Raw genomic sequence first — 13,376 nt, forward strand, 5'->3', positions numbered from 1 at the left:
GATGCAGGGCTCGAGCTCACGGACCGTGAGATCATGACCTGAGCCGAAGTCGGACGCTTAACCAACTGAGCCACCCAGGCACCCGTCTCCTATTACTTCTTTATATACTTTCCCCCCGCCAAACCAATCAGCCCAATTCCTGCCAGCGTCTTCTGCCCTCTGGCTTATTCACATAGTTTTCTCTCCTTTCCCTCCTCTTGGGGTCTGTCCAAAATCTTTTTGTTTATATAATGAGTAAAACAATCCATTCCATGGGGTTATCCACCCAGTTCACAGCCTAGTGTCATCCACATTGTAATTACTCACAGAATATCGAATGGATGAAAGCAGAGGTGAAAATAGAGATGCAAGAGTAAACTGGAATTAAAAACCAATCTTTGGAGATTTGCAAAGCCGTCCATTTCTTTAAAACATGTGGACTTCTAAATTGGCTAAATGAGATAAACAAAATAGAGTAGCGTGTCTTAAATTTTGCGTTTAGTATTAGAGCCATCTGGATAGCCAAACTGCCTCTTCCTACTTAACTAAATTGATACAGCAAGCAACTGTACGAACTAACAAGGATAAAGGATTGGAAAGTCTGTTTGGGGCCAAGCTAATCTTTACTACACAGATTTATGTTTTAAATGTTTGTTTCTATATGGAGACCAGAGAATTAACAACCCTAGGTTAGCAGTGTCTCAACAGGCATTTGTAATGCAAATCTTTTAAAAGCAGGTTCTATAATTAGCTGCATTTATTCTTAAAATATTTTTTCCATAAAAGACCTAAATATATTCATCCACCAAGCCCTTAAAAATATATTAGAAGTGAGGCTGGGAGTCAAATGCAGGATGGGGCCAGCCTGGATTATGACCAGGTCAATCAATTTGTTGGAACATGATGTTAATGAGGTTGGGGTTACATATTCAATCCCCACATTGACCAGTTAGCTGGACTCCATTCAAGTTCCAAAGTCTAAACTTCAGTCCCCAATCAAGCCAGAGAATGAAGCTGGATCAGCCCAACTATATCCTTATTCTTAGAAAGGAAAGCAAAATACTTCCCTTTTATGAAGAGGGTCAGAATGGCCATCAGGTTTTAAAAGATACAGCTTGTTAAACTGGGGGCACGCTTGGAAATAGGGGAGTGGGGAAATCTCGGGGAGCAGGAAAGGACTTTTCTGCAGGTGAACAGGGAGCTGCAGAGCTATGTCCCCAGAGGAAGTTCAGAAGTTGAAGAATTGGGATGGGATGATTCTAACTAGCTTCAGAAGAAGTAGAAAAGTATTTTGAGGAAGAACTATGGAAGACTGAATGGTATGGACAAGCAGAGGAGAATTTTGTAAATCCTGCTCGGGCCGCTTTCTCAAGGCTATATATCACTGCCTTCATGTCATCCTAGCTTATCGCATGTTTGAGGGGGTGATAGGAGTGGAAACATTATCAAAGGGCTCACTGTCAGGACAGTTCCGCTAACGAACACCAGTTGCGTGCCAAACACCATTACCTGTAGTGTGCATTGAAGCACACACTTCCCTCCCTGCCTGCCTTTTTTAAAATTTATCAGGGGTTTTCTCTCCAAGGCCAATGAGGGAGGTTGTAGTTCAAAGTAAACAATTAGGGCTTGGGAGCTGGACAGGCAGTCAGAAATTGATACTGGAATTTGAACTTTCTCCAAGCAAGTAACCTTGCTTGTCTATAAAACCACTTCGAGTGAGAAAAAGAAAGGACATTGATTGAGGCAGAGAAAGCCACTGTGAAATGTTCATGTCTCCTTGGTGTGCAGCACATATCAAAGTAACTAATGTTTCCAAATTACTTTATCCTGGGTGGGTATCCACTTCCTGTCTCTCCCTGCACCATATTTGTTTATAATGACATATTGATTTCAAGTCCAGCTTGAAATGGAATGGAGGCCGCGCCTCCACCAGCGAAGGGGGTTATTTCTCCTGAGTCAGCTCGCCTTGCGCACATTCTCAATGTACCATCTGTCTCCTGGGCGATTGGTCCTTGGACCACGTGAAGAAATGAGGTTGAGGAAGAAGGAATGGGGAGGGACGAGAAAGGAAACGGGACCTTTCTCATTTCGGAGGTGAATTGAATTCCAGGTCTGGGTTAGGCGTTGTCTATCAAATTCTGTCCAAATCCTTCCCAAAGTCAAACACATTAAATCTAACAACCTTGACAACTCGGGATAACACATTTTAAACTGCAGAGCTCAGCTCAGCATTCTGTCAGAACTGGCAGCCCCTGCCAGAATTATTATCCTGCCCGGATTCACACAGCAACTCAAGAATACGATTCTGACCAAGCAAACAGAAGACCTCAGAGAGTTTCCATTCTAATTTCAGAAAACCTCGTCGATTCGGAGTCATTGGTAGGAGATGAAGTACTCCGCAAAATACGGCAGGAGCAAATCACCTGAAATGACACGGAGAATATGAGGCCAAAATAAAACGCATACAAAAAGTAAGCCAAAATTATGGATGTCTTTCAAGCAAACACGGTTTTATAACTTTCAGCTGCATACAGTAACTTTGATGGAAGGGTGTTTTCAGTAAGAGGAATGACTGGCTCTGCTACAATGAACAGAGGAATCTGTCCTGATAGCTTTCAGTTTTTGTAGGAATACAATGGCAGGTCTTTCAAAATGCGTTTTGATCTGAAGGGAAGGAGCTAGTATTCATGGGGTTACTACTAAATGTTGAGACCTATGTTCGGTAATTTACATATGTTACCTCTTTTAATTGAACTTCATCTAACTTAATGTAATTACGTTTAAATTTAATTCAATTCTAAAACATAGTTAATATCTCCTTTTTTACAGATGAGAAGACTGAGGTTTGGGAAGGTTCCGTAAAACGCTCAAGTTTATACAACTAGTGAGAAAGAGAACTCACGTGGAAATTCAGTTGTGAGCCGCTGAGCCCCACGGAGACGATTACATGTGCCAGAGAACACATTTGTTTTGTTAAATAACAAAAATCCAACGGAGCTCATTTGAAAGATCTAATTGGCTTTATTGAATCATTCATGAATCGAGCAGCATCCCATCCAAGTAGAAGGAGCTCTCCTGAGCTGCAGAGGAGGAGGTTTTAAAGGTGGAGAGGAGCAGAGAAAGGAAGTCGATGGCCAAGAATGCGTTGTTTCAGGCACAGCGGCCCTCCTCAAGGGCACAGGAGGGTCTGTGGAGCAGATAAGCTCTCTGGTGCTGACCAGGTGATTCCAGGTTGACTGGTTAAAGGTTCCGTCCTGGGGAGTTGAAAACCACACTTAGGTTAGGCATGAAGCCTTGATTTGCTGAGGTTGGGTTTAGCACCAGTGACTGCATAGAGGGCTCGCTGTCTCCTTTTTAACAGTTTCTGTTATGGAAATACATCACAGGAGATGTGGCTAAAAACTAGGCTTGCTTATTTATTAGCAGGTAAGCAAAATCATATGGTTCATTGTCTGTGCACAGGTAACACATACAAATGTTTTACAGAAGTAGCTTTGGAAAGTCTGCAGCTTATTCTATTCATGCCACCCATCCTTAAAAATCTTAAAAGTATTTTTAGAATTCCTCTTTGGAATTTATAGCTGGTATGTAGCTATATTTATGACCTTTATTGAGCAACTTCTAAGTCCCCATCACTAAGCTGGGAGAAAATAAAAATAGACCAAAACTCCATAAGGCAAGTCGTGCTCTCTGGTAATTTGAAATGCAGTTGGGTGAATGGGGTATTTACACATCTACCTCAATACAAGACAGTAGACTTATGCACAAGACCCGTGAGTGACAATTTTCTACAAATTGTGTGTAAGAGAATCGACAGCTACTCTGTAATTAAATGCGGCCACCTGAAGAATTTCGGCTTTAATTTACTTTAAATTTATTCCCTTGAAAACATATTCCGATAATGTGCAGAATGAATCTCTTACCTGTATCTGGAAGAATGGATACCAACGTACAAATGGAAGAAGTCAAGGAAAGCTGATCTTTTCTTTCACTCCAACAATGAATAGACGTTTGTGTGTGTGTGTGTGTGTGTGTGTGTGTGTGTTATACAAACAGAAAAATAAACTCCACATTAACTGATCATGATGACACAGGATGAGCAAAATCATCCAGAGCTATCATAATTGAGAATTTTCTAAACTATCCTGTCGGAAGCTCTGATGACAGTTTTTAAAAAAGGAGTACAAAACGTGTGGCTATCCAATAACACATTTTGAATGAATGAGCCGGTGGCTTCCTAGACGGTCCTGGGAAAGAACCATGGTTTTGTCAGTATGTTAGACATGACACGTAGTCCGGTCCTCACTCTGAAACAGCAACATCTCCCGGTCATTGCAGGCTAAAGTAATGAGATTTTATTGTCGCCATTAAGTAAAATCTTCTGTCAGGGTTTTCCTTACTTTGTGATGAGCCTAAGAGGGAAAATTTTCTTTAGTTCAGAGACCTTTAATATTGCCTTTGGATTATCCACTGTGCCCTTTGAGCGATCATTTACTAAACATTTCCCTTTGCTTTAGTTAATCCAATTCCACAAATGTATATATGCTTGTGGCCAAGAAAATAGGGACATTTAGTAATTATGTGGTTACTGGTTGATGCAGAAATCCATTGCAAATAATTCAATAATTCAGGAATGGAAATGGAGTTCTGGGCCTGAACTGTTCAACTGGACTACCATAAGCTATGTAGAACCATGAGATTTTCTCTTTGTTTTACACTGTAAATCAGGGGCAAAATGAAAAGCATTCCTAGGTATAGTGTAGATAAAAAGAAGGACACAAAAAGCAATTTTGCTTCTGCATTTTCCCTCTTAAGGCTTTAAAAATGCTGATTATTAGTCTGCTGTGTGAAGTTTCTATCTGTGCTTCTTTCCAGTTATCTTCCAAGCAGGTATTCCAGGAGACTTGCTCTTTCTGAATCTACCCTTTCAATAGATAAATAAATATTCTTGAGGCTGAGAAATCAACAAAGCCAAAAAACAAAGAAAACAAAACCAAAAAAACCCACATGTTTTTTCCCCTCTAGTCACCAGAAAACAAATATCGATAGCATATTATAGGATGGAAATGGTTCAGTCACTGCTCTCAATGTTGTTGAGCTGCCAGCATACATTCTGCCCATGGCCAAGAGAAAAAAACAACATCTTACTGCTGATTTCCATAGGGCATTGTTGTAAAGATTTGCAGATATGGCTCAAGAAAGCCAAGTTCATTGCTGGGCCCAGAAATGAAGAAAAGGTAACCTGTGGTGGGGTGAGAGGAATAGTTGGAAAAATAACACAGTGTTCTATCTCTCAGGCCATGAACTCAGGCAAGAGCTAAACCAGATATGAATTGAAGCCCTTCTGTGAGTCTTTCCTTACATTTCCATATCCATCCCTCCTTCATCATTAAGCTCCTAACAGCATGCTCCCCCCTTCTTCCTCCTCTCCTTTCCCCGAGTCTTTCATCCTCACAGTCTTCTTGTGGATGTAGAGGCCACAGGTGTGGACACTAAGCAGGCTAGGCTCTCTCTCACCTCTCCTTTCTCTGGGCAGCCTGTTGGCAGAAGGAGGTGATGCTACTCTCATAGGTCTAACTGGTGAGGAGGAGAGGCATTCCTCTGGCAGAGGAGAGACAATGAGAGGCACTTTGCTAAGCTCCACATTAAAACTTATTTTGTAGAGCCATGGCTTCTCTGTAATTTGACAATCTTTTACACTATTGCTGTAATTATTTTAATAAAAAATTTAAAAAATTAGTCATGATTTCCACCTGGTTGATTACCCCTTATGATATGAATTCATTCACACGTGCACACACACACACACACACACACACACACACCAGAATAAGGCAAAGAATTGGGTCTCTTAATTCTGGTTAGTAGATCTAAACATTGTTCAAGTAGCAACTGCTATCCCGGTGAATCAAAAAAAGTAGGCCACTTTCTTAAGAAAAGAATCATATAACCAAAGGATCATCTTGACCAACCACCTATCCAATGTGTTTTCCTTCACAATACCTTCCAGCTTCTGGTTGAAGGATGCAAAGGGATGTGGAAGTTACTGCCTTTCACTGCATCTTGTTCATTTTAAATAGTTTTAATGGCTCTGGAAGTATTCATGAATTCTGCTTGCTTCACTCTCCTAATCATGTTGTCGGCTTAAAATTCACTTAACAATCTCTTTCCTTCTAGGGACCCAAAATCTCTCTCCTGTAAGTTCCATACTTTGGTCCCATATTACTCTTTATCACCATGTAGTTTGATTCTTCCACAGGGGAAAATGTTGATAAGTGTTACAAGTGGAAAGTTAGCACTTATTTGTATAATTCAGAAGAAGGAGATATTTAAAAACTACCCATGTGCAGCTTTATTTGTGTCTGTCATGCTATTATATTCTGAAGCAACTTTCTGTTAAGGACATACAGCAAGGCCACACACTTGGGTATAGAACAGGGTTTCCCCAGAAGAAAGTGGATATTCAGACTGTAAATGTTCTTAAAATGAATCAGAGTCTGGAAAAAAAAAACATGAATGACATAGAAGAGAAGGAGAAAATCTTATTTTCTCTAACTCTGACTCCATTGAGACTAATCTGCTAGAAATACAGAGAAGCTTAAGCATGCTTCTGGAAAGCAGTGAGCTCTGCAAGAAAACTCCCCTCTAGTTTGGCAACAAGGTTTCTCTGTAGCTACCTAATGAGACCCCTGTTACAGACTCAGAGGGATGGGCTTTTGAGTCCTGAGAGTAGCTATATCCAGGAGACAGTTGAAACTTTTTTCTGCATTAGAATCTTCTTTAATCTTTGAATGTCTTTACTCTCTTGTAAGTATACAAACTAACTTAGCTAGGCCAAAACTTGGACTCCCAAGACCAGTACATTAAAGGTATAAACCTTTAAAGCAGTGGTTCTCAGCCAGCTCAAGCCATTCTCACGCCTCCAGGGGGCATTTGGTAATGTGTGAAGATGTTAGTATTGTATAATTGGGGGTGCTATTAGATCTAGTGATGATGCTAAACATACTGGAATACACAGGGTAGCCCCTCAAAGCAAAGAATTCGCTGGCCCCAAATGTCATCATAGCCAAGACTCAGAAACCCTGCCCTGAAGTTATGCCTGCTGTCTCAGACCTTAGCACATGCAGATCATGGCCCATGTGTGAAAGCAAGACTGGCCACATGGAGCCAAGTAAATTGTGTTGCAGAGGCAGTGATGAGGACCGTACCAGAAGCATCTGTGTGACCCTCACTCGGGGCACAGTGGGGTCTCCTGGAGTGGAGGGGTAAATTTGAAAGGGAGACTGAGGTATTTCTATTGTTCTGGTGACCCTGAGAAACATTAGATGTCACCGGTTAGCCTCTCCCAACAGTAGATCCACTGGGATTCCGTGAGTCCTACGCCACTCTGAGGCAGGCAGCCTTGACCTGGATGTCCATTATTGCCCTAGACCTTGATCTTCTGCGGCTCTTAAGGCAACAAGTCAGTACCTCATTATTCAGAGCCCCTCTGTTGTCTCTGAGCTGCACATGTGGAACACCGGACCTTTCTCCATGCTTTAGTCTATGGCCTCATGGTCTCTAGCAGGAAAATGTTTCAACCTTCTCTTCCTCGGCCTTATCTAGCTCTTACCTAGCTCAGGGCTTTTCATCCTTGCAACTGAAATATCGGATTCCTAGGCTGATTTTTAACGTCCATTTTGCTGAGTCTTTGATTCCAACTTGGTATACATGTCCATCTATTTTCTGTTATCTTGGTACAATAGATATTTGCTTGGATGGAATCCCGACGACAATAGCATTTCTTTAGTGTTCTAAGATTGATTCTGAAATGTTACTGCATCTTTTAGCCACGTTGCATCGTTTCTGCGTATTGCATCATAGTTACCGAGCTATTTGTGAACAGGGCCCTGCCCGTTGCAAACTAAAATGCAATAAACATTATTACATTTATGGTGGTGAGGATCTATTTTTGCTATAGCACCAAGCGTCAAAAATCATTTGCTTTGTTTCTAAAATAGATGTCTTTTCTATAGTCATAGAAGTATTTAATTTCTAAGCATAGCGTCCTTTGAAATTTTCCATTTTCTTGAATAACTACCCCGCTTAATTTGAACAGTTTGCCTGCATTCTTTATGGCAATGGTTATGTTTATGTAATCATTGTTATTCATTTTTTGAAATCCCCTAGAGTTGTAGAACTCGATTTATCATTCACCAAAACTGATAGTCCACTGCATGCCTGGGGTTTAAAGGAGGGAGTTTTTAGATAAAAATGGTGTTATAAAATTCACAATTGTTTGAATTTGGGGGAATTATAATCTTGGTTGAAACCAAACCCAGATTACTCATTATCTCAGATCATTGATTGCTGTGTAATGATTTTTCTGCAAGCTTTTGGGATAAGATCCCCCCCATGATTCAGTTTTTCAAACCATGACTTCCAAAGGGTCTTCCTGAAAAGCAAGGAGAATGAAATGTTGAGTGTGTGTATCCTTCTCAAGCTTTACAAAGTCATCCTAAGGACTCTTTAATTAAGGATCTATAACCTATGAATCCCCCCTTTTTCCACTCTGGTCTGTTGATTTGGTCAGCTCAGAGCTCTATGTCACAATCTGAAACAGAAGAAACAGAGACAATAGGGAAGACAATAGATTTATTAAGGATGTGTTCTATTCCATGCTAATGTCAATATAAATGCAAAATAAAATGCCTTGGAAAGAGTCCGTTGTTCTTCAGAATTTCATTAATCCAGGCACAAATAACAGAGGGCTGGTCCATCTCCCCACCCTACCTCCTTTCCACCACCTTCAGTCATTGTTCATTTTAAATAGTTTTAATGGCTCTGGAAGTATTCATGAATTCCGCTTGCTTCACTCTCCTAATCGTGTTGTCGGCTTAAAATTCACATTTAATTAACCTCTTCACCCAAGGCATAAATCAATAATAAAGCTCCAAATGCTTACCATACCAATAGTGATTTCCATTTGGAGGGAAACTGTTGAAAATTAGACATTAAAACGCCTCAAGAAAAGCAGAGAACTAGTGGTGTGGAGCTAAAAAGAGCTAACGTGTAAAGTGTCATAATGAAAGCCCAGGATTTGAGAGGGAATATCCATTTATTTCGATTTTAGAGACAAATACGTGTTTAGGCTGGGTTCAGAAAGTGATGTTTTCTTGAGAAAAACTAGAAGCATTTTAACATACTGATATGGGAGTGAGGCAGCACTAAAATTTTTAGGACAGGAAATGATAAGAGAAGAGGTGTTGTTTAAGGAAAAGAGCAAAGCTTTGACAAACACAATTTAAAATCTGGCACCAACATTTTAGCTGTGTGAACTCCATAGTATGTTTTAACATCTCTATGTGTCAATTTCCTTGTAAAATGGAAATACTGGCATCTACCTCATAGAATTATCTTAAGGATTAAAATTAAATATATTAAATAGATGGAGGAGGGATTCCATATGTGTGTATAATGGTGAGCACACATACAACACACACACACACACACACACACACACGCACGCACACACACACACAGGATACCAGAGAGAGCCTGACCCTCTAATCACTATGGATTATTGATTGACACAAAGGAGCATTGGAACCCAAACCAAGACAACCAGTTTTCTGTGCTGGAATTTTTAACTGAGAAGAGAGTTTCAGCCCCTCTCCACTAAGGAGGCTATTAAATGCAAGGCGAGGAGCCATGTTCCCCGACAGGAAGAGAAAGTGGTATATAGGACATATAAATCACATACAGGCACAGACTACTGTTGCAGAAGGGGACATGGAGAATAGATGTGTGAAGTGGTAAAACTTTGTTTTCTGGATCATTCTGTGGTAGTTGGAAAAATATATTAGCCTATTATCGTAGACCATGATTTTCTTCATGCAGAAACATTTAGTATCAATGGCCCACTTAGGAGTGATAGGGCATATTTATAAAATTGGGTTGGACAATATAAAATTACATAGTGATGATCACAATTCCCTTGATCTGGACACATATCTATGAAGGTCTTTTTTTGAACAACACATTAAAAAATAATCTTGATAAATCACCCTGCACAGAACGTTTCTGAAATTATTAAAAGCTCTGGGATAGTTTTACATAAACTACTATGAAACCAGAGTTCCGTGTCTCACTTCCTCTTCTATTGGCATGAAATAATTGATTTAATTGAACCTAAATGCTGGAGTTGATATTAACCAGTAAAATTTTGATTTCCCATTTTTATTGTAATAGGATATCCTTGAATACTTCTTCTGTTGTTAAATTTCTTAGATATTCCCCTCAAATTTATGTGATTTGCACATTAAATGACCATCTTTTGTGACCTTCAATTCATTTAAAAAGTTATCAAGAGGGGCGCCTGGGTGGCTCAGTTGGTTAAGCACTAGACTTCAGCTCAGGTCATGATCTCACTGTTTGTGAGTTTGAACCCCTCATCAGGCTCTGTGTTGACAGCTCAGAGCCTGGAGCCTGCTTCAGATTCTGTATGTCTCCCTCTCTCTCTGCCCCTCCCCCACTCACACTCTGTCTCTGTCTCTCTCTCTCTCTCAAAAATAAATAAACATCTAAAAAAAGGTATTTTTAAGTTATCAAGAGCAAGAATAATTTCAGACATCAGTGACTAACGGGGACCAGATATATCCTCACATCCTCATACCTTAAACAACGAGAAAACTAGGGGAGAACGTGCGAAACAATGGTTGTCAGGCCTTGAACTACATGCGGTTCGGAAATGTGGTTTCTGAAAGAAGGGAAACAAATGGGGTAAGCTCAAACAGCACCCAAAGTATTGCCTAGATTAAGCTTTGAGGGTGCAACATGAGGAGAGGATACCTGGTTGCAACCCAATGACCCTCTTAAATTAAAGAGATTGAGATCGGAATTGAAAGGCAAAATAAAAACTCTGGAATGGGTGAAACACATCTGCAGAGAAGGAGGAACCGCAAAGAGAAGTCCAAAGATGTGCATAGGTAGGAAGTTCCCTCCAATCTTTGGCACGTATGGGGAGTAACTCTACAAGGTCATGGAAAGAACCATAGAAAGCAGTAAGACAAATAATTCTCAAGTTCACGTAAGACTGGGAATCTTTTGCAATCCCACCAGACAGATGGAATGATCTCTTAATACACAGGGCTACATTGAATGTCCTGAGAGGATATCACCTTTGGCATGGAATTAAATAAGCCTAAGACTAAAGGCTAAACTGGACCCTCTCTAACAAACCTTAAGAAGAAGCCTTGAAATGATCAAACTGACACCAATACCTTAACCTCATGCCTGGATAAAGTTCATTACTATTTAAAGGAATAAAAGGAGGGGCTCCTGGGTAGCTCAGTGGGTTAAATGTCAGACTCCAGCTCAGGTCATGATCTCTCACGGTCAGTGAGTTCGAGCCCCGCGTCAGGCTCTGTGCTGACAGCTCAGAGCCTGGAGCCTGCTTCGGATTCTGCGTCTCCCTCTCTCTCTGCCCCTCCCCTGCTCATGCTCTGTCTCTCTCTGTCTCAAAATAAATAAAAACATTTAAAAAGTAAAGGGATAAAATGAAATACAGAACCCCAAAATATACAACTCACAATGACTGACTGTTTAGGTTCTGTACCCAATTCCACCTTGAGAGTGTTGGGGGGAGATGGAGGGTTCCCACACCAACAAATGAGTGTCCAGATAGCACCTGAATGTCCTAGGATTCAGCTCAATTCTGACTCCATCTGCCCTGAGATAGCATCAGATTCCACAGGGTAAGGGCTCAGTCCCAAGAAACTGCCTTCCACTTCAGAAGCCAATCACAAGTCCAGGTTGTTACCTGTGCTTCTGACAAACTGGTTATAAATCAGAAGTCCCCATAACACCCTTATTGGGCTCAACTGATTTGCTAGGGTAGCTCACAAAATTCAAGAAACCCGTTTACTCCCCAGGTTACGAGTATATTAAAAAATAATATTAAAGGACACAAATCAATAGCCTGATAGAGACACATAGGGCGAGGTTCTGAACAAAGGAGCTTCTGTGCTTGTGGAGCTTGGGGCCAAGCATGGCAGCACAGGAAAGTATTCTGGTTCCCCAGCCTGGAAGCTCTCTGAATGCCTTCACACCACCCGATCCCACCCCCTGCCACTTTTTTAAATGGAGACTTCATTACATAGGCATGATTGATTAAATCATTAACCATTGGTGATTGATTTAACATCAAGGGGTGGGGCTAAAATCCAACCCTCAATTCTTGGTTGATTTCCCAGGCAACCAGCCCCTAAACTTAGGTGATTTTAAAGTCACCTCACTAACATAAACCTGGTTGTAGTGGGAAGGATCTTGTTACAAATAACAAGACACGTATTTCAACTTTATGGCTCTGAATGATTTTAGGAACTGAAGACAAAAGACTAAATTTATAACAGAAGATGTTCCCATTGCTTTTATTGCTCAAGAAATTCCAAGAGTTTGGAAGCTGTGAGCCAGAAACTGTGAATGGAGACCAAATATATAGGTCTCATATTTGGTCATCTGAATAACCCCATATATATTTCTTATAAATCATAATATTGCACTGATATCCAACAGAAAATTACCAGGTGTTCCAACAAGTAGGAAAATAAGATACAGTGGAAACATCAATCGATATAAACTGAGTCAGAAATGGTAGTGGCAATAAATTTAGTAGATACAAATATTAAAACAGTTATCATAAATATGCTCAATATTCTCAAGAGTGGAACATGTGGATATGACTGGGAGAGACACAAATGATACAAGAAAGATTGAAACAAAACTTCCGGAGATGAGAAATACAATATTTGAAATGGCAAACACACTGGGTAGGATTAATCGTGGATCATATACTTGATGTATTTAAGACCAGATTAGATAATACCAAAGAAAAGATGGGTAAATCTGAAAACATAACAGTAAAAGTTGTTCAAAATGGAGTATGGAGAAAAAAGAAAAGAAAAAAACAAAGAAAAGGCATCAATGGCTTGTAGGATGATACCATGAAATCTAACATATGGGTAATGTGATCTCCAGAAAGGGAAGAATAAAAAGATTTGCACACATGAATGTTGAAAATACTCCAAATTTCATTAAAAAAAAAAAAACCCTGCAAACTCATAGATTCAAAAAGCTCTACAAATTTCCTGAGGAATAAACATAAAAAAAAAACCACCCACCAAGGAATATCATAATTAAATTGTGGAAAACCAGTGATAAAGAGATAAATATTAAAAACAGACGAGAAAAGACATATTACTTACAAAGTTTAAAAAGCAAGAGTGATCAGCAATCAAAAAGAATGAAATCTTGTCATTTGCAACAACGTGGATGGAACTGGAATGTATTATGCTAAGCGAAATAAGTCAGTCCGAGAAAGACAAATATATGATTTCACTAGTATGTAGAGTTTAAGA

Source organism: Acinonyx jubatus, chromosome B1, assembly GCF_027475565.1.
Source record: "Acinonyx jubatus isolate Ajub_Pintada_27869175 chromosome B1, VMU_Ajub_asm_v1.0, whole genome shotgun sequence".
NCBI classification, from domain to species: domain Eukaryota; kingdom Metazoa; phylum Chordata; class Mammalia; order Carnivora; family Felidae; genus Acinonyx; species Acinonyx jubatus.